This window comes from Hyla sarda, chromosome 1, assembly GCF_029499605.1.
Source record: "Hyla sarda isolate aHylSar1 chromosome 1, aHylSar1.hap1, whole genome shotgun sequence".
NCBI classification, from domain to species: domain Eukaryota; kingdom Metazoa; phylum Chordata; class Amphibia; order Anura; family Hylidae; genus Hyla; species Hyla sarda.
The window spans coordinates 421,048,020-421,072,142 of NC_079189.1; the positions used below are offsets into that span (position 1 = coordinate 421,048,020).

General features: G+C 44.9%; 1 long non-coding RNA gene across 1 annotated transcript in view; it reads left to right on the top strand.

The window, feature by feature from the left end:
• The first annotated feature begins 4,764 nt into the window (after window positions 1-4,764).
• The window catches only part of LOC130308987 (uncharacterized), a 50,566-nt gene continuing 31,207 nt past the window's right edge, over window positions 4,765-24,123 (top strand). The window contains exons 1-2 of the long non-coding RNA XR_008857744.1: window positions 4,765-4,784; window positions 7,012-7,186. This is a non-coding gene — a long non-coding RNA (uncharacterized LOC130308987). The remainder of the gene's footprint in view (window positions 4,785-7,011; window positions 7,187-24,123) is intronic.

Here is a 24,123-nt window from a genome sequence, read left to right on the forward strand (position 1 = left end):
TTTAACTGGGGAGCTGCGTGCAAGATCACGGGCGTCCCCAGTGGCGGGACCCCTGTGATCAGGCATCTTATCCCCTATCCTTTGGATAGGGGATAAGATGTCTAAGCGCCGGAGTGCCCCTTTAAGGGGATAATTGCTTAAAATTTAAGCAGACTTAAAAAATGAGTCAATGATGGGAATAGTCTGTGTATGGTCTAAAGCTAGGAGTGCAAGTGTGCTAAGTGCGCAAGTACGTTTATATTTTAAATGATCAAAAAGGCATCCAAAAACTTGACACACCTGCAGTGTGAAAACACAGCCTAAATGAAAGCGTATGACAATGAAATGCTGCTGCTGATCCAAGTGCAAATGTGGGATCCCAGCTTAACATTATAAATATCATTAGGACTAATAGGTCAAGATGATAACTGGCAAATAAAACAGTTTTTAGGCTTAGTGCCTAGGGCAGCTGAAGTTGTAAATATGGCCCTTTGCTCAATGTGCCAGTGATCATTAATTCTATAAGGCATATCATTGTAAACCACTGGCATCTTCTATTAGAGAAGCCATATCTTGAAAAAATCCTACCTAGAAGCCCAGTGATTGCTTTCAGGTTAGTCTTGGCACTGGAAAATCTAATTGTGACTTCATATTGGTGTTGTTTTTGCTCCCCCTCCTTTAATTCTTTGCTCCTCTCTCCACTATTTACTGTCGATTATTTTGGAATTGTGTTATTTTGGACACTTATGTGTATGGCCTATTTCTGTACCCTTCCATCCACTCATTATAGTGTTGCCCCTGTTGCTGTCAAATTTTGTATTAATTTGTCATGTCTGTTGTGGTCTGTGTTAACACACAACTATTGGATTGCTTGTTTGTGAACAGTTTTATGTTCCCCGGCCAGGGAATAGTTAATGCCTCTAGCTTTTTCAGCCAATAGCCCCTAGGGTTTGTCTATTTAATGTCAGCCCAGTCTAGCCCCTGGGCTGGTGATTGACTTCATTTCCTCCTGACTTGCTGGATATGCTGCTGGGAGCTCTTGGTGATACTTCTTTACATCTTGCTTCGGCCATGCTGCTAATGGAGGCTTTGGGTGAAACTCTTCTTATGTGAGCTTTTAATCTACTATCTCTGTTTTAGCATGCACTTTATATTTTCTGGTTATAGCCATGTTAGGTGGCATGCTCTTTTTAAGCTGTTTGTTTGGTCGGTTTTACGATTTGTTTATCCTTTCTGCTATGAGTCTGTTCACACTGGGTTTTCTCTTGTATCCGTTTATGTGAAGTTCTGTGTTTTATATTTCTGTTTTCCTACTGGGCCAGCAACCTGTTCACACTGGTGAGTGTGCCGCTGGCCAGTAGTCTATTTAGATTTTTTATTAATGGCTACTCCTATAATGGAGTGGAGTGTCCAGTTTGTGTGTTCAGTGTGAACAGTGTTCTAAAAATATATCCTGTGTATTTGGGCATTCCTGTTGCCGCTCCATGGGACTCCTTGTCTACTGGAGGTGTTCTGAAGGGATTGTGATTATTCCTGTCTTGTGTTCAGTGTGAACAGTGTTCTATCAATTTATCCTTTGTATCTAGGCATCCCTATTACCTGTCCATGGGGACTTTGTGTCTACTGGAGGTTTTGCATAGGGGATGCGGATATTCCTGATTAGCGATAGATCCCTGTTTCTGGTCCATGGGGAATTTGTGTCTACTGGATGTTTTGGGGGATTATGCTATATTCCTGTCTGTTCCTAAAATCTGTCTGTTCCTAAAATCTGTTTTCCTGTCTGGTGTTTTGAACTCTATTTTTATTAGTTCTTGATTTCAGATCTTTGGAGTTCTGTACATGACTACTGATCTATAGTGTCCTCTGTTCACGACCATGGATCTATAGTGTCCTCTGTTCACAACCACTGAGTCCTCTGTTCTTGTCCGCTGATCTATAGTGTCCTTTGTTCATGGTGTCCCCTGTGCTGCTCACTGATCTGTGTCCTCTTAACTTATATTATTGAGTTATATGTTCCTGTTATGTTTCTGGTTTGTGACCGACTATTTATTAGTATGTGTTTTTATAAGGCCCCTGCACTTTAGCTCAGGGAGGGACCGACGCCAGTTGTCGATAAACCGTTTAGGGTGGATAGGCAAGTAGGCAGGGAGAGCGGTTTTAGGGTCAGTTTAGGGCTCACTCTCCCTGTTTTTTCCTACCATATCCTTGTGGGGGAGGAAAAGCAACATACGACAAAGCTTTTGTCCTCATATCCTGTTATTAAATCCTGACCCAATATCCCGTCCTCATTTCCCATCCCCATATTCCGACCTCATATCCCATTCTCATATCCCGACCTAATATCCTGACCTCATATCCCATCCAAATATCCCATATCTCGTCCCTATAGCCCGTCCCCATATCCCGTCGCTATATCCTGTCCTCATATCTCGTCCCTATATCCCATCCCCATATGCCATCCCCATATCCCGACCCCATATCCTGACCCCATATCCCATCCTCATATCCCATCCCCATATCCCGACCCAATATCCCATCCTCATATCCCATTCCCATATCCCGACCCCATATCCTGTCCTTATATCTAATCCTCACTAATCCTCATATCCCTTGCTCAAGTAGGGCTAAATTGTGATGAAGATTTTGTAAGCTGAAAACAAAGGGGGTGGCTTAAAGGGTGGGTGTGTCTTTATAAGATGGGGCATGGCATGCGTGGAGGGTGTGGCTTGCCAGCTGGACCGACACATTCACGATGAAATGCAGAGCGGAGATTGTGGAGTAAGGTACCAGAAGTCCTATATACTTGCATGAGACTTGAAACAAAAACCCCATCCTTCACGTTTGGGGGTAGGTTAGTGGTTAATTTAACTATTAAATATTTTTATTTGACATATAAGTAACCAAGTATTATCTAAATATCTCCAGCCTTGCGGAAGTTATTCTGGAACATACATTTTCCATAGATTTACATTGGACTTTAAACAAAAACCCTTACCCTCGCAAATGAGGGTAGGTTAGGGTTAAATTATCTATCCTATATTTTTAGTGGACATATAAGTAACATGTGACTGAGTATTATCGAAATATCTCCAGCTGTTTGGAAGTTATGCAGTAACATATTTCTCATAGATTTGTATGGGACTTGAAAGTAAAAGCCCTACTCTTGCAAATGGTGGGTAAGGGTTAACTTACCGATTTGTTGCTTACATATGTGCCAAGTTTCATGTGTAACATGTGTGCCAAGTTTCATGTTAATATATTTAGCCATTTGGAAGTCATGCTGGAACATGCACACACACATTGAGTTTTATACAGTACTAGCTGAGTACCCAGCGTTGCCCGGTTTTTCCTTCCTAATCCTTGTTGGGGAGGAAAATAAACAAAGGAGGAAGCTTTTGACTTCACATCCTGTCCTCATATATTGTTGTCATTTCCCAACCCCATATGCCGTCCTCATAACCCGTCCTCCTATCCCAACCTCCTATCCTGTCATCATATCTCATCCTCCTATCTCAACCTCCTATCTTGACCTCCTATCTCGACCTCCTATCACGACCTCCTATCCTGTCCTCCTATCTCGACATCCTATCCTAACCTCCTATCCTGACATCCTATCCTGACCTCCTATCATGACCTCCTATCCCTACCTCCTATCCCGTCCTCCTATCTCATCCTTCTTTCCCGTCCTCCTGTCTCGACCTCCCATCCCAACCTCCTATCCTGCCCTCCTATCCCGTCCTCCTATCTCGACATTCTATACCAACCTCCTATCCCGACCTCATATCTCGTCCTCATATCTCTTCCTCCTATCTAAACCTCCTATCTCTTCCTCCTATCTCAACATCCTATCTCAACCTCCTATCTTGACCTCCTATCACGACCTCCTATCCTGACCTCCTATCCTGTCCTCCTATCTCAACCTCCTATCCCGTCCTCCTATCCAGTCCATCTATCCCAACCTCCTATCCCGTCCTCCCATCCCGTCCTCCCATCCCGTCCTCCCATCGCTTTCTCCTATCCTGTCCTCATATCCCGTTCTCCTATCTCGACCTCCTATCCCGACCACCTATCCCGACCTCCTATCTGAACTTCCTATCCCGACCTCCTATCCCATCCTCCTATGCCGGTCCTCCTATCCCATCCTCCTATCCAGTCCTCCAATCCCGACCTCCTATCCCGTCCTCCTATCCCGACCTCCTATCCCGTCCTCCTATCCCGTCGTCATATTCCGACCTCCTATCTCGACCCGTAATATGAGTACCAGGTATTGAAATATCTCCAGCCGTATGGAAGTTATGTGGGAACATATATTTCCCATTGATTTGCATGGGACTTTAAACAATAACCCCGACCATCACAAATGGGGGTAGTTAAGGGTTAAATTAACTGTCTAATATTTTAAGTGGACATATACGTAACATGTGACCAAGTGTTATCAAAATACCAGTCATTTGGAAGTTACATATATTTCCCATAGACTTGTATGGGACTTTAAACAAAAGCTCCGACCCTGGCAAATGGGGGTGAGTAAGGGTTAAATCCTATGTTTGTTGTTGACATATAAGTAACATGTGTGCCAAGTTTCATGTTAATATCTATAGCCGTTCGGACGTGATGCTGGAACATACACACATACAAACACACATTGGGGGAGATTTATCAAAAACTGTGCAGAGGAAAACTTGCCCAGTTGCCCATAGCAACCAATCAGCTTGCTGCTTTAATTTTTATGAAGGCCTGTGAAAAATGAAAGTAGCGATCTGATTGGTTGCTATGGGCAACTGGGAAAGTTTTCCTCTGCACAGGTTTTGATAAATCTCCCCCATAGAGTTTTAGATATATAGATATAGATTACTCATGTTTTAAAAAAAAATCAAAATTAAATAAAAAAATAATAAATAAATAAGTCTTTCCTTTGTAAAAGAAATGGCTTTCCTCCTAGTTTGCATAGATTCTACACAGTCCATAATGGCACAAAAAAAAAATCCCCTTTAACCCCTTAACCCCTTAAGGACGCAGGACGTAAATGTACGTCCTGGTGCGGTGGTACTTAACGCACCAGGACGTACATTTACGTCCTGTGCATAACCGCGGGCATCGGAGCGATGCCTGTGTCATGCGCGGCTGATCCCGGCTGCTGATCGCAGCCAGGGACCCGCCGGCAATTGCCGACGCCCGCGATCTCGCGGGCGTCCGCCATTAACCCCTCAGGTGCCGGGATCAATACAGATCCCGGCATCTGCGGAAGTGCGCGATTTGAATGAATGATCGGATCGCCCGCAGCGCTGCTGCGGGGATCCGATCATTCAGAATGCTGCACTGAGATCCCCTCACCTGCCTCTGTCCGGCTCCCGGCGTCTTCTGCTCTGGTCTGTGATCGAGCAGACCAGAACAGAAGATCGCCGATAACACTGATCTGTTCTATGTCCCATACATAGAACAGATCAGTATTAGCAATCATGGTATTGCTATGAATAGTTCCCTATGGGGACTATTCAAGTGTAAAAAAAAATGTAAAAAAATGTAAAAGTAAAAGTAAAAAAAAAATGAAAAATCCCCTCCCCCAATAAAAAAGTTAAACGTCCGTTTTTTCCTATTTTACCCCCAAAAAGCGTAAAAAATTAATTTTATAGACATATTTGGTATCGCCATGTGCGTAAATGTCCGAACTATTAAAATAAAATGTTAATGATCCCGTACGGTGAACGGCGTGAACGAAAAAAAAAAAGTCCAAAATTGCTACTTTTTTAATACATTTTATTAAAAAAAATTATAAAAAATTTATAAAAAGTTTTTTATATGCAAATGTGGTATCAAAAAAAAGTACAGATCATGGCGCAAAAAATGAGCCCCCATACCGCCGCTTATAGAGAAAAATAAAAAAGTTAGAGGTCATCAAAATAAAGGGATTATAAACGTACTAATTTGGTTAAAAAGTTTGTTATTTTTTTTAAGCGCAACAATAATAGAAAAGTATGTAATAATGGGTATCATTTTAATCGTAACCCTCAGAATAAAGAACACACGTCATTTTTAGCATAAATTGTACGTCGTGAAAACGAAACCTTCCAAAATTAGCAAAATTGCGTTTTTCGTTTTAATTTCCCCACAAAAATAGTGTTTTTTGGTTGCGCCATACATTTTATGATATAATCAGTTATGTCATTACAAAGGACAACTGGTCGCGCAAAAAAACAAGCCCTCATACTAGTCTGTGGATGAAAATATAAAAGAGTTATGATTTTTAGAAGGCGAGGAGGAAAAAACTGAAAACGTAAAAATTTAATTGTCTGAGTCCTTAAGGCCAAAATGGGCTGAGACCTTAAGGGGTTAACGACCAGGTGTTTTTCCGTTTTTGCACTTTCGTTTTTTTCTCCTTACCTTTAAAAAAATCATAACTCTTTCAATGTTGCACCTAAAAAGCCATATGATGGCTTATTTTTTGCGCCACCAATTCTATTTTGTAATGACATCAGTCATTTTACCCAAAAATCTACAGTGAAACAGGAAAAAAAATCATTATGACACATGCTCTTTATTCTGTAGGTCCATACGGTTAAAATTATACCCTACTTATATAGGTTTGATTTTGTCGTACTTCTGGAAAAAAATCATAACTACATGCAGAAAAATGTATACGTTTAAAATTGTCATCTTTGGACCCCTATAACTTTTTTATTTTTTACGTGTATGAGGTCTCAATTTTTGCGCTGTGATCTGAAGTTTTTGGCGGTACCATTTGTGTATTGATTGGACTTATTGATCATTTTTACATGATATAAAAAGTGACCAAAATACACAAATTTTAATTTTTTTGCGCGTACGCCATTGTCTGTGTGGTTTAATTAATGATATACTTTTATAGTTCGGACATTTCTGCAAGTGACAATACCACATATGTTTATTTTCATTTACACAGTTTTTTTTAAATGGGAAAAGGGGGGTGATTCAAACTTTTAATTGGGTAATAGGGAATGGGTTAAATGATCTTTATTCCCTTTTTTTTCCCCTTTTTTTTTTGCAATGTTATAGCTCACCAGAGCCCACCACCCAGGTCGCTACCCCCGACACGGCTCGACTACACAGGTAGCTGGGCAAGGCGAGGTACCGAAGTATAGGGCAGTAGCGTTGTCAAATGTAGCAGAAGGTCAAGGCAGGCAGCAAAGGTGCGAAGTCAAACAACGTAGTAGAAGGTCTGGATCCACAGGTAAGGCAAATAGGCAATATGGAATGCTTAAAGGAGATATCCAATAGTGAAAAATCTGAAAATAAGCACTTTTCATTATATGTCTGCCCCATCCCGTTTGTATGCTATGCCACTGTGAAAATAGCAGCACTTCCTGGTTATGGAGCCTGAGCTCCCATCATCCTCTTCACTCTGAAAAAAATGACTTCCTCTCAAGTCTGTAACATAATGTACCCCCCAAAGCCAGCCCATATCACGCCCTACTGTGCTAAATCTCTGCCCTTCTTATTGCTTACAGCTCCTCCCCCCCAACTCCCCCCCCCCCTCTCTGTTTACACAGGACCTAACTTATCATGGGGAGGTTTCAAGTTTGCACAGGGAAAGCACTGAGCAGGAAATGTGTGAGGAGACATACCTCACTGCACGGGCTAGGGATGATTTCTATATGTGAGGAGACATATTACACTGCAGAGGCTGGGGATGATTTCTATATGTGAGGAGACATATTACACTGCAGGGGCTGGGGATGATTTCTATATGTGAGGAGACATATTACACTGCAGGGGCTGGGGATGATTTCTATATGTGAGGAGACATATTACACTGCAGAGGCTGGGGATGATTTCTATATGTGAGGAGACATATTACACTGCAGGGGCTGGGGATGATTTCTATATGTGAGGAGACATATTACACTGCAGGGGCTGGGGATGATTTCTATATGTGAGGAGACATATTACACTGCAGGGGCTGGGGATGATTTCTATATGTGAGGAGACATACTGCACTGCACGGGCTGGGGATGATTTCTATATGTGAGGAGACATACTGCACTGCACGGGCTGGGGATGATTTCTATATGTGAGGAGACATATTACACTGCATGGGCTGGGGATGATTTCTATATGTGAGGAGACATATTACACTGCAGGGGCTGGGGACGATTTCTATATGTGAGGAGACATATTACACTGCAGGGGCTGGTGATGATTTCTATATGTGAGGGGACATACTGCACTGCAGGGGCTGGTGATGATTTCTATATGTGAGGGGACATACTGCACTGCAGGGGCTGGGGATGATTTCCATATGTGAGGAGACATATTACACTGCAGGGGCTGGGGATGATTTCTATATGCGAGGAGACATATTACACTGCAGGGGCTGGGGATGATTTCTATATGTGAGGAGACATATTACACTGCAGGGGCTGGGGACAATTTCTATATGTGAGGAGACATATTACACTGCAGGGGCTGGTGATGATTTCTATATGTGAGGGGAAATACTGCACTGCAGGGGCTGGGGATGATTTCTATACGTGAGGGGACATACTGCACTGCAGGGGCTGGGGATGATTTCTATATGTGAGGAGACATATTACACTGCACGGGCTGGGGATGATTTCTATATGTGAGGAGACATATTACACTGCAGGGGCTGGGGATGATTTCTATATGTGAGGAGACATAGTACACTGCAGGGGCTGGGGATGATTTCTATATGTGAGGAGACATATTACACTGCAGAGGCTGGGGATGATTTCTATATGTGAGGAGACATATTAAACTGCAGGGGCTGGGGATGATTTCTATATGTGAGGAGACATATTACACTGCAGGGGCTGGTGATGATTTCTATATGTGAGGAGACATACTGCACTGCACGGGCTGGGGATGATTTCTATATGTGAGGAGACATATTACACTGCACGGGCTGGGGATAATTTCTATATGTGAGGAGACATATTACACTGCAGGGGCTGAGGATGATTTCTATATGTGAGGAAACATATTACACTGCAGGGGCTGGGGATGATTTCTATATGTGAGGAGACATATTACACTGCAGGGGCTGGGGATGATTTCTATATGTGAGGAGACATATTACACTGCAGGGGCTGGGGATGATTTCTATATGTGAGGAGACATATTACACTGCAGAGGCTGGGGATGATTTCTATATGTGAGGAGACATATTACACTGCAGGGGCTGGGGATGATTTCTATATGTGAGGAGACATACTGCACTGCACGGGCTGGGGATGATTTCTATATGTGAGGAGACATACTGCACTGCACGGGCTGGGGATGATTTCTATATGTGAGGAGACATATTACACTGCAGGGGCTGGGGATGATTTCTATATGTGAGGAGACATATTACACTGCAGGGGCTGGGGACGATTTCTATATGTGAGGAGACATATTACACTGCAGGGGCTGGTGATGATTTCTATATGTGAGGGGACATACTGCACTGCAGGGGCTGGGGATGATTTCCATATGTGAGGAGACATATTACACTGCAGGGGCTGGGGATGATTTCTATATGTGAGGAGACATATTACACTGCAGGGGCTGGGGATGATTTCTATATGTGAGGAGACATATTACACTGCAGGGGCTGGGGACGATTTCTATATGTGAGGAGACATATTACACTGCAGGGGCTGGTGATGATTTCTATATGTGAGGGGACATACTGCACTGCAGGGGCTGGGGATGATTTCTATATGTGAGGGGACATACTGCACTGCAGGGGCTGGGGATGATTTCTATATGTGAGGAGACATATTACACTGCACGGGCTGGGGATGATTTCTATATGTGAGGAGACATATTACACTGCAGGGGCTGGGGATGATTTCTATATGTGAGGAGACATATTACACTGCAGGGGCTGGGGATGATTTCTATATGTGAGGAGACATATTACACTGCAGAGGCTGGGGATGATTTCTATATGTGAGGAGACATATTAAACTGCAGGGGCTGGGGATGATTTCTATATGTGAGGAGACATATTACACTGCAGGGGCTGGTGATGATTTCTATATGTGAGGAGACATACTGCACTGCACGGGCTGAGGATGATTTCTATATGTGAGGAGACATACTGCACTGCACGGGCTGGGGATGATTTCTATATGTGAGGAGACATACTGCACTGCACGGGCTGGGGATGATTTCTATATGTGAGGAGACATATTACACTGCAGGGGCTGGGGATGATTTCTATATGTGAGGAGACATATTACACTGCAGGGGCTGGGGACGATTTCTATATGTGAGGAGACATATTACACTGCAGGGGCTGGTGATGATTTCTATATGTGAGGGGACATACTGCACTGCATTGGCTGGGGATGATTTCTATATGTGAGGGGACATACTGCACTGCAGGGGCTGGGGATGATTTCTATATGTGAGGAGACATATTACACTGCACGGGCTGGGGATGATTTCTATATGTGAGGAGACATATTACACTGCAGGGGCTGGGGATGATTTCTATATGTGAGGAGACATATTACACTGCAGGGGCTGGGGATGATTTCTATATGTGAGGAGACATATTACACTGCAGAGGCTGGGGATGATTTCTATATGTGAGGAGACATATTAAACTGCAGGGGCTGGGGATGATTTCTATATGTGAGGAGACATATTACACTGCAGGGGCTGGTGATGATTTCTATATGTGAGGAGACATACTGCACTGCACGGGCTGGGGATGATTTCTATATGTGAGGAGACATATTACACTGCACGGGCTGGGGATGATTTCTATATGTGAGGAGACATATTACACTGCAGGGGCTGGGGATGATTTCTATATGTGAGGAGACATATTACACTGCAGGGGCTGGGGATGATTTCTATATGTGAGGAGACATATTACACTGCAGAGGCTGGGGATGATTTCTATATGTGAGGGGACATACTGCACTGCAGGGGCTGGGGATGATTTCCATATGTGAGGAGACATATTACACTGCAGGGGCTGGGGATGATTTCTATATGTGAGGAGACATATTACACTGCAGGGGCTGGGGATGATTTCTATATGTGAGGAGACATATTACACTGCAGGGGCTGGGGACGATTTCTATATGTGAGGAGACATATTACACTGCAGGGGCTGGTGATGATTTCTATATGTGAGGGGACATACTGCACTGCAGGGGCTGGGGATGATTTCCATATGTGAGGAGACATATTACACTGCAGGGGCTGGGGATGATTTCTATATGTGAGGAGACATGTTACACTGCAGGGGCTGGGGATGATTTCTATATGTGAGGAGACATATTACACTGCAGGGGCTGGGGACGATTTCTATATGTGAGGAGACATATTACACTGCAGGGGCTGGTGATGATTTCTATATGTGAGGGGACATACTGCACAGCAGGGGCTGGGGATGATTTCTATATGTGAGGGGACATACTGCACTGCAGGGACTGGGGATGATTTCTATATGTGAGGAGACATATTACACTGCACGGGCTGGGGATGATTTCTATATGTGAGGAGACATATTACACTGCAGGGGCTGGGGATGATTTCTATATGTGAGGAGACATATTACACTGCAGGGGCTGGGGATGATTTCTATATGTGAGGAGACATATTACACTGCAGAGGCAGGGGATGATTTCTATATGTGAGGAGACATATTAAACTGCAGGGGCTGGGGATGATTTCTATATGTGAGGAGACATATTACACTGCAGGGGCTGGTGATGATTTCTATATGTGAGGAGACATACTGCACTGCACGGGCTGGGGATGATTTCTATATGTGAGGAGACATATTACACTGCAGGGGCTGGGGATGATTTCTATATGTGAGGAGACATATTACACTGCAGGGGCTGGGGATGATTTCTATATGTGAGGAGACATATTACACTGCAGAGGCTGGGGATGATTTCTATATGTGAGGAGACATATTACACTGCAGGGGCTGGGGATGATTTCTATATGTGAGGAGACATACTGCACTGCACGGGCTGGGGATGATTTCTATATGTGAGGAGACATACTGCACTGCACGGGCTGGAGATGATTTCTATATGTGAGGAGACATATTACACTGCAGGGGCTGGGGATGATTTCTATATGTGAGGAGACATATTACACTGCAGGGGCTGGGGACGATTTCTATATGTGAGGAGACATATTACACTGCAGGGGCTGGTGATGATTTCTATATGTGAGGGGACATACTGCACTGCAGGGGCTGGGGATGATTTCTATATGTGAGGAGACATACTGCACTGCACGGGCTGGGGATGATTTCTATATGTGAGGAGACATACTGCACTGCACGGGCTGGGGATGATTTCTATATGTGAGGAGACACATTACACTGCAGGGGCTGGGGATGATTTCTATATGTGAGGAGACATATTACACTGCAGGCGCTGGGGATGATTTCTATATGTGAGGAGACATATTACACTGCACTGCAGAGGCTGCGGATGATTTCTATATGTGAGGAGACATATTACACTGCAGGGGCTGGGGATGATTTCTATATGTGAGGAGACATACTGCACTGCAGGGGCTGGGGATGATTTCTATATGTGAGGAGACATACTGCACTGCACGGGCTGGGGATGATTTCTATATGAGAGGAGACATATTACACTGCAGGGGCTGGTGATGATTTCTATATGTGAGGAGACATATTACACTGCAGGGGCTGGGGATGATTTCTATATGTGAGGAGACATATTACACTGCACGGGCTGGGGATGATTTCTATATGTGAGGAGACATATTACACTGCAGGGGCTGGGGATGATTTCTATATGTGAGGAGACATAGTACACTGCAGGGGCTGGGGATGATTTCTATATGTGAGGAGACATATTACACTGCAGAGGCTGGGGATGATTTCTATATGTGAGGAGACATATTAAACTGCAGGGGCTGGGGATGATTTCTATATGTGAGGAGACATATTACACTGCAGGGGCTGGTGATGATTTCTATATGTGAGGAGACATACTGCACTGCACGGGCTGGGGATGATTTCTATATGTGAGGAGACATATTACACTGCACGGGCTGGGGATAATTTCTATATGTGAGGAGACATATTACACTGCAGGGGCTGAGGATGATTTCTATATGTGAGGAAACATATTACACTGCAGGGGCTGGGGATGATTTCTATATGTGAGGAGACATATTACACTGCAGGGGCTGGGGATGATTTCTATATGTGAGGAGACATATTACACTGCAGGGGCTGGGGATGATTTCTATATGTGAGGAGACATATTACACTGCAGAGGCTGGGGATGATTTCTATATGTGAGGAGACATATTACACTGCAGGGGCTGGGGATGATTTCTATATGTGAGGAGACATACTGCACTGCACGGGCTGGGGATGATTTCTATATGTGAGGAGACATACTGCACTGCACGGGCTGGGGATGATTTCTATATGTGAGGAGACATATTACACTGCAGGGGCTGGGGATGATTTCTATATGTGAGGAGACATATTACACTGCAGGGGCTGGGGACGATTTCTATATGTGAGGAGACATATTACACTGCAGGGGCTGGTGATGATTTCTATATGTGAGGGGACATACTGCACTGCAGGGGCTGGGGATGATTTCCATATGTGAGGAGACATATTACACTGCAGGGGCTGGGGATGATTTCTATATGTGAGGAGACATATTACACTGCAGGGGCTGGGGATGATTTCTATATGTGAGGAGACATATTACACTGCAGGGGCTGGGGACGATTTCTATATGTGAGGAGACATATTACACTGCAGGGGCTGGTGATGATTTCTATATGTGAGGGGACATACTGCACTGCAGGGGCTGGGGATGATTTCTATATGTGAGGGGACATACTGCACTGCAGGGGCTGGGGATGATTTCTATATGTGAGGAGACATATTACACTGCACGGGCTGGGGATGATTTCTATATGTGAGGAGACATATTACACTGCAGGGGCTGGGGATGATTTCTATATGTGAGGAGACATATTACACTGCAGGGGCTGGGGATGATTTCTATATGTGAGGAGACATATTACACTGCAGAGGCTGGGGATGATTTCTATATGTGAGGAGACATATTAAACTGCAGGGGCTGGGGATGATTTCTATATGTGAGGAGACATATTACACTGCAGGGGCTGGTGATGATTTCTATATGTGAGGAGACATACTGCACTGCACGGGCTGAGGATGATTTCTATATGTGAGGAGACATATTACACTGCACGGGCTGGGGATGATTTCTATATGTGAGGAGACATATTACACTGCAGGGGCTGGTGATGATTTCTATATGTGAGGAGACATATTACACTGCAGGGGCTGGGGATGATTTCTATATGTGAGGAGACATATTACACTGCAGGGGCTGGGGATGATTTCTATATGTGAGGAGACATATTACACTGCAGGGGCTGGGGATGATTTCTATATGTGAGGAGACATATTACACTGAGGAGGCTGGGGATGATTTCTATATGTGAGGAGACATATTACACTGCAGGGGCTGGGGATGATTTCTATATGTGAGGAGACATACTGCACTGCACGGGCTGGGGATGATTTCTATATGTGAGGAGACATACTGCACTGCACGGGCTGGGGATGATTTCTATATGTGAGGAGACATATTACACTGCAGGGGCTGGGGATGATTTCTATATGTGAGGAGACATATTACACTGCAGGGGCTGGGGACGATTTCTATATGTGAGGAGACATATTACACTGCAGGGGCTGGTGATGATTTCTATATGTGAGGGGACATACTGCACTGCATTGGCTGGGGATGATTTCTATATGTGAGGAGACATATTACACTGCAGGGGCTGGGGATGATTTCTATATGTGAGGAGACATATTACACTGCAGGGGCTGGGGATGATTTCTATATGTGAGGAGACATATTACACTGCAGGGGCTGGGGATGATTTCTATATGTGAGGAGACATATTACACTGCAGAGGCTGGGGATGATTTCTATATGTGAGGGGACATACTGCACTGCAGGGGCTGGGGATGATTTCCATATGTGAGGAGACATATTACACTGCAGGGGCTGGGGATGATTTCTATATGTGAGGAGACATATTACACTGCAGGGGCTGGGGATGATTTCTATATGTGAGGAGACATATTACACTGCAGGGGCTGGGGACGATTTCTATATGTGAGGAGACATATTACACTGCAGGGGCTGGTGATGATTTCTATATGTGAGGGGACATACTGCACTGCAGGGGCTGGGGATGATTTCCATATGTGAGGAGACATATTACACTGCAGGGGCTGGGGATGATTTCTATATGTGAGGAGACATATTACACTGCAGGGGCTGGGGATGATTTCTATATGTGAGGAGACATATTACACTGCAGGGGCTGGGGACGATTTCTATATGTGAGGAGACATATTACACTGCAGGGGCTGGTGATGATTTCTATATGTGAGGGGACATACTGCACTGCAGGGGCTGGGGATGATTTCTATATGTGAGGAGACATATTACACTGCACGGGCTGGGGATGATTTCTATATGTGAGGAGACATATTACACTGCAGGGGCTGGGGATGATTTCTATATGTGAGGAGACATATTACACTGCAGGGGCTGGGGATGATTTCTATATGTGAGGAGACATATTACACTGCAGAGGCAGGGGATGATTTCTATATGTGAGGAGACATATTAAACTGCAGGGGCTGGGGATGATTTCTGTATGTGAGGAGACATATTACACTGCAGGGGCTGGTGATGATTTCTATATGTGAGGAGACATACTGCACTGCACGGGCTGGGGATGATTTCTATATGTGAGGAGACATATTACACTGCAGGGGCTGGGGATGATTTCTATATGTGAGGAGACATATTACACTGCAGGGGCTGGGGATGATTTCTATATGTGAGGAGACATATTACACTGCAGAGGCTGGGGATGATTTCTATATGTGAGGAGACATATTACACTGCAGGGGCTGGGGATGATTTCTATATGTGAGGAGACATACTGCACTGCACGGGCTGGGGATGATTTCTATATGTGAGGAGACATACTGCACTGCACGGGCTGGGGATGATTTCTATATGTGAGGAGACATATTACACTGCAGGGGCTGGGGATGATTTCTATATGTGAGGAGACATATTACACTGCAGGGGCTGGGGACGATTTCTATATGTGAGGAGACATATTACACTGCAGGGGCTGGTGATGATTTCTATATGTGAGGGGACATACTGCACTGCAGGGGCTGGGGATGATTTCTATATGTGAGGAGACATACTGCACTGCACGGGCTGGGGATGATTTCTATATGTGAGGAGACATACTGCACTGCACGGGCTGGGGATGATTTCTATATGTGAGGAGACATATTACACTGCAGGGGCTGGGGATGATTTCTATATGTGAGGAGACATATTACACTGCAGAGGCAGGGGAAGATTTCTATATGTGAGGAGACATATTAAACTGCAGGGGCTGGGGATGATTTCTATATGTGAGGAGACATATTACACTGCAGGGGCTGGTGATGATTTCTATATGTGAGGAGACATATTACACTGTAGGGGCTGGGGATGATTTCTATATGTGAGGAGACATATTACACTGCACGGGCTGGGGATGATTTCTATATGTGAGGAGACATATTACACTGCAGGGGCTGTGGATGATTTCTATATGTGAGGAGACATATTACACTGCACGGGCTGGGGATGATTTCTATATGTGAGGAGACATATTACACTGCAGGAGCTGGGGATGATTTCTATATTTGAGGAGACATATTACACTGCACGGGCTGGGGATGATTTCTATATGTGAGGAGACATATTACACTGCAGGGGCTGGGGATGATTTCTATATGTGAGGAGACATATTACACTGCAGGGGCTGGGGATGATTTCTATATGTGAGGAGACATATTACACTGCAGAGGCTGGGGATGATTTCTATATGTGAGGAGACATATTACACTGCAGGGGCTGGGGATGATTTCTATATGTGAGGAGACATACTGCACTGCACGGGCTGGGGATGATTTCTATATGTGAGGAGACATACTGCAATGCACGGGCTGGGGATGATTTCTATATGTGAGGAGACATATTACACTGCAGGGGCTGGGGATGATTTCTATATGTGAGGAGACATATTACACTGCAGGGGCTGGGGATGATTTCTATATGTGAGGGGACATATTACACTGCAGTGGCTGGGGATGATTTCTATATGTGAGGAGACATATTACACTGCAGGGGCTGGGGATGATTTCTATATGTGAGGAGACATATTACACTGCTGAGGCTGGGGATGATTTCTATATGTGAGGAGACATATTACACTGCAGGGGCTGGGGAAGATTTCTATATGTGAGGAGACATACTGCACTGCACGGGCTGGGGATGATTTCTATATATGAGGAGACATAATGCACTGCATGGGCTGGGGATGATTTCTATATGTGAGGAGACATATTACACTGCAGGGGCTGGGGATGATTTCTATATGTGAGGAGACATACTGCACTGCACGGGCTGGGGATGATTTCTATATGTGAGGAGACATATTACACTGCACGGGCTGGGGATGATTTCTATATGTGAGGAGACATATTACACTGCAGGGGCTGGGGATGATTTCTATATGTGAGGAGACATATTACACTGCAGGGGCTGGGGATGATTTCTATATGTGAGGAGACATATTTCACTGCACGGGCTGGGGATGATTTCTATATGTGAGGAGAGATATTACACTGCAGGCGCTGGGGATGATTTCTATATGTGAGGGGACATATTACACTGCAGGGGCTGGGGATGATTTCTATATGTGAGGAGACATATTACACTGCACGGGCTGGGGATGATTTCTATATGTGAGGAGACATATTACACTGCAGGGGCTGGGGATGATTTCTATATGTGAGGAGACATACCGCACTGCATGGGCTGGGGATGATTTCTATATGTGAGGAGACATACTGCACTGCACGGGCTGGGGATGATTTCTATATATGAGGAGACATACTGCACTGCACGTGCTGGGGATGATTTCTATATGTGAGGAGACATATTACATTGCAGGGGCTGGGGATGATTTCTATATGTGAGGAGACATATTACACTGCAGGGGCTGGGGATGATTTCTATATGTGAGGAGACATATTACACTGCAGGGGCTGGGGATGATTTCTATATGTGAGGAGACATATTACACTGCAAGGGCTGGGGATGATTTCTATATGTGAGGAGAGATATTACACTGCAGGGGCTGGGGATGATTTCTATATGTGAGGAGACATATTACACTGCAGGGGCTGGGGATGATTTCTATGTGTGCGGAGACATATTACACTTCACTGCAGAGGCTGGGGATGATTTCTATATGTGAGGAGACATATTACACTGCAGGGGCTGGGGATGATTTCTATATGTGAGGAGACATACTGCACTGCACGGGCTGGGGATGATTTCTATATGTGAGGAGACATACTGCAATGCACGGGCTGGGGATGATTTCTATATGTGAGGAGACATATTACACTGCAGGGGCTGGGGATGATTTCTATATGTGAGGAGACATATTACACTGCAGGGGCTGGGGATGATTTCTATATGTGAGGGGACATATTACACTGCAGTGGCTGGGGATGATTTCTATATGTGAGGAGACATATTACACTGCAGGGGCTGGGGATGATTTCTATATGTGAGGAGACATATTACACTGCTGAGGCTGGGGATGATTTCTATATGTGAGGAGACATATTACACTGCAGGGGCTGGGGAAGATTTCTATATGTGAGGAGACATACTGCACTGCACGGGCTGGGGATGATTTCTATATATGAGGAGACATAATGCACTGCATGGGCTGGGGATGATTTCTATATGTGAGGAGACATATTACACTGCAGGGGCTGGGGATGATTTCTATATGTGAGGAGACATACTGCACTGCACGGGCTGGGGATGATTTCTATATGTGAGGAGACATATTACACTGCACGGGCTGGGGATGATTTCTATATGTGAGGAGACATATTACACTGCAGGGGCTGGGGATGATTTCTATATGTGAGGAGACATATTACACTGCAGGGGCTGGGGATGATTTCTATATGTGAGGAGACATATTTCACTGCACGGGCTGGGGATGATTTCTATATGTGAGGAGAGATATTACACTGCAGGCGCTGGGGATGATTTCTATATGTGAGGGGACATATTACACTGCAGGGGCTGGGGATGATTTCTATATGTGAGGAGACATATTACACTGCACGGGCTGGGGATGATTTCTATATGTGAGGAGACATATTACACTGCAGGGGCTGGGGATGATTTCTATATGTGAGGAGACATACCGCACTGCATGGGCTGGGGATGATTTCTATATGTGAGGAGACATACTGCACTGCACGGGCTGGGGATGATTTCTATATATGAGGAGACATACTGCACTGCACGTGCTGGGGATGATTTCTATATGTGAGGAGACATATTACATTGCAGGGGCTGGGGATGATTTCTATATGTGAGGAGACATATTACACTGCAGGGGCTGGGGATGATTTCTATATGTGAGGAGACATATTACACTGCAGGGGCTGGGGATGATTTCTATATGTGAGGAGACATATTACACTGCAAGGGCTGGGGATGATTTCTATATGTGAGGAGAGATATTACACTGCAGGGGCTGGGGATGATTTCTATATGTGAGGAGACATATTACACTGCAGGGGCTGGGGATGATTTCTATGTGTGCGGAGACATATTACACTTCACTGCAGAGGCTGGGGATGATTTCTATATGTGAGGAGACATATTACACTGCAGGGGCTGGGGATGATTTCTATATGTGAGGAGACATATTACACTGCAGGCGCTGGGGATGATTTCTATATGTGAGGAGACATATTACACTGCACTGCAGAGGCTGCGGATGATTTCTATATGTGAGGAGACATATTACACTGCAGGGGCTGGGGATGATTTCTATATGTGAGGAGACATACTGCACTGCAGGGGCTGGGGATGATTTCTATATGTGAGGAGACATACTGCACTGCAGGGGCTGGAGATGATTTCTATATGTGAGGAGACATATTACACTGCAGGGGCTGGGGATGATTTCTATATGTGAGGAGACATATTACACTGCAGGGGCTGGGGATGATTTCTATATGTGAGGAGACATACTGCACTGCAGGGGCTGGGGATGATTTCTATATGTGAGGAGACATATTACACTGCATTGGCTGGGGATGATTTCTATATGTGAGGAGACATATTACACTGCACTGCAGAGGCTGGGGATGATTTCTATATGTGAGGAGACATATTACACTGCAGGGGCTGGGGATGATTTCTATATGTGAGGAGACATATTACACTGTAGGGGCTGGGGATGATTTCTATATGTGAGGAGACATATTACACTGCACGGGCTGGGGATGATTTCTATATGTGAGGAGACATACTGCACTGCACGGGCTGGGGATGATTTCTATATGTGAGGAGACATATTACACTGCAGGGGCTGGGGATGATTTCTATATGTGAGGAGACATATTACACTGCAGGGGCTGGGGATGATTTCTATATGTGAGGAGACATATTACACTGCAGGGGCTGGGGGTGATTTCTATATGTGAGGAGACATACTGCACTGCAGGGGTTGGGATGATTTCTATATGTGAGGAGACATATTACACTGCAGGGGCTGGGGTGATTTCTATATGTGAGGAGACATACTGCACTGCAGGGGCTGGGATGATTTCTATATGTGAGGAGACATATTACACTGCAGGGGCTGGGGATGATTTCTATATGTGAGGAGACATATTACACTGCACGGGCTGGGGATGATTTCTATATGTGAGGAGACATACTGCACTGCACGGGCTGGGGATGATTTCTATATGTGAGGGGACATATTACACTGCACGGGCTGGGGATGATTTCTATATGTGAGGAGACATATTACACTGCACGGGCTGGGGATGATTTCTATATGTGAGGAGACATATTACACTGCAGGGGCTGGGGATGATTTCTATATGTGAGGAGACATACTGCACTGCACGGGCTGGGGATGATTTCTATATGTGAGGGGACATATTACACTGCAGGGGCTGGTGATGATTTCTATATGTTAGGAGACATATTACACTGCACGGGCTGGGGATCATTTCTATATGTGAGGATACATATTACACTGCAGGGGCTGTTGATGATTTCTATATGTGAGGAGACATATTACACTGCAGGGGCTGGGGATGATTTCTATATGTGAGGAGACATATTACACTGCAGGGGCTGGGGATGATTTCTATATGTGAGGAGACATATTACACTGCAGGGGCTGGGGATGATTTCTATATGTGAGGAGACATATTACACTGCAGGGGCTGGGGATGATTTCTATATGTGAGGAGACATATTACACTGCACGGGCTGGGGATGATTTCTATATGTGAGGAGACATACTGCACTGCACGGGCTGGGGATGATTTTTATATGTGAGGAGACATACTGCACTGCACGGCCTGGGGATGATTTCTATATGTGAAGGGACATATTACACTGCAGGGGCTGGGGATGATTTCTATATGTGAGGAGACATATTACACTGCAGGGGCTGGGGATGATTTCTATATGTGAGGGGACATATTACACTGCAGGGGCTGTGGATCATTTCTATATGTGAGGATACATATTACAACGCAGGGGCTGTTGATGATTTCTATATGTGAGGAGACATATTACACTGCAGGGGCTGGGGATGATTTCTATATGTGAGGAGACATATTACACTGCAGGGGCTGGGGATGATTTCTATATGTGAGGAGACATATTACACTGCAGGGGCTGGGGATGATTTCTATATGTGAGGAGACATATTACACTGCAGGGGCTGGGGATGATTTCTATATGTGAGGAGACATATTACACTGCAGGGGCTGGGGATGATTTCTATATGTGAGGAGACATATTACACTGCACGGGCTGGGGATGATTTCTATATGTGAGGAGACATACTGCACTGCACGGGCTGGGGATGATTTCTATATGTGAGGAGACATACTGCACTGCACGGGCTGGGGATGATTTCTATATGTGAGGGGACATATTACACTGCAGGGGCTGGGGATGATTTCTATATGTGAGGAGACATATTACACTGCAGGGGCTGGGGATGATTTCTATATGTGAGGGGACATATTACACTGCAGGGGCTGGGGATGATTTCTATATGTGAGGAGACATATTACACTGCAGGGGCTGGGGATGATTTCTATATGTGAGGAGACATATTACACTGCAGAGGCTGGGGATGATTTCTATATGTGAGGAGACATATTACACTGCAGGGGCAGGGGAAGATTTCTATATGTGAGGAGACATACTGCACTGCACGGGCTGGGGATGATTTCTATATGTGAGGAGACATACTGCACTGCATGGGCTGGGGATGATTTCTATATGTGAGGAGACATATTACACTGCAGGGGCTGGGGATGATTTCTATATGTGAGGAGACATATTACACTGCAGGGGCTGGGGATGATTTCTATATGTGAGGAGACATATTACACTGCACGGGCTGGGGATGATTTCTATATGTGAGGAGACATATTACACTGCAGGGGCTGTTGATGATTTCTATATGTGAGGAGACATATTACACTGCAGGGGCTGGGGATGATTTCTATATGTGAGGAGACATATTACACTGCAGGCGCTGGGGATGATTTCTATATGTGAGGGGACATATTACACTGCAGGGGCTGGGGATGATTTCTATATGTGAGGAGACATATTACACTGCACGGGCTGGGGATGATTTCTATATGTGAGGAGACATATTACACTGCAGAGGCTGGGGATGATTTCTATATGTGAGGATACATATTACACTGCAGGGGCTGGGGATGATTTCTATATGTGAGGAGACATACCGCACTGCATGGGCTGGTGATGATTTCTATATGTGAGGAGACATATTACACTGCACGGGTTTGGGATGATTTCTATATGTGAGGAGACATATTACACTGCAGGGGCTGGGGATGATTTCTATATGTGAGGAGACATATTACACTGCACGGGCTGGGGATGATTTCTATATGTGAGGAGACATATTACACTGCAGGCGCTGGGGATGATTTCTATATGTGAGGGGACATATTACACTGCAGGGGCTGGGGATGATTTCTATATGTGAGGAGACATATTACACTGCACGGGCTGGGGATGATTTCTATATGTGAGGAGACATATTACACTGCAGAGGCTGGGGATGATTTCTATATGTGAGGAGACATATTACACTGCAGGGGCTGGGGATGATTTCTATATGTGAGGAGACATACCGCACTGCATGGGCTGGGGATGATTTCTATATGTGAGGAGACATACTGCACTGCACGGGCTGGGGATGATTTCTATGTGTGCGGAGACATATTTCACTTCACTGCAGAGGCTGGGGATGATTTCTATATGTGAGGAGACATATTACACTGCAGGGGCTGGGGATGATTTCTATATGTGAGGAGACATACTACACTGTAGGGGCTGGGAATGATTTCTATATGTGAGGAGACATACTGTACTGCACGGGCTGGGGATGATTTCTATATGAGAGGAGACATATTACACTGCAGGGGCTGGGGATGATTTCTATATGTGAGGAGACATATTACACTGCAGGGGCTGGGGATGATTTCTATATGTGAGGAGACATACTGCACTGCAGGGGCTGGGGATGATTTCTATATGTGAGGAGACATATTACACTGCAGGGGCTGGGGATGATTTCTATATGTGAGGAGACATATTACACTGCAGGGGCTGGGGATGATTTCTATATGTGAGGAGACATATTACACTGCAGGGGCTGGGGATGATTTCTATATGTGAGGAGACATATTACACTGCAGGGGCTGGGGATGATTTCTATATGTGAGGAGACATATTACACTGCAGGGGCTGGGGACGATTTCTATATGTGAGGAGACATATTACACTGCAGGGGCTGGTGATGATTTCTATATGTGAGGGGACATACTGCACTGCAGGGGCTGGGGATGATTTCTATATGTGAGGGGACATACTG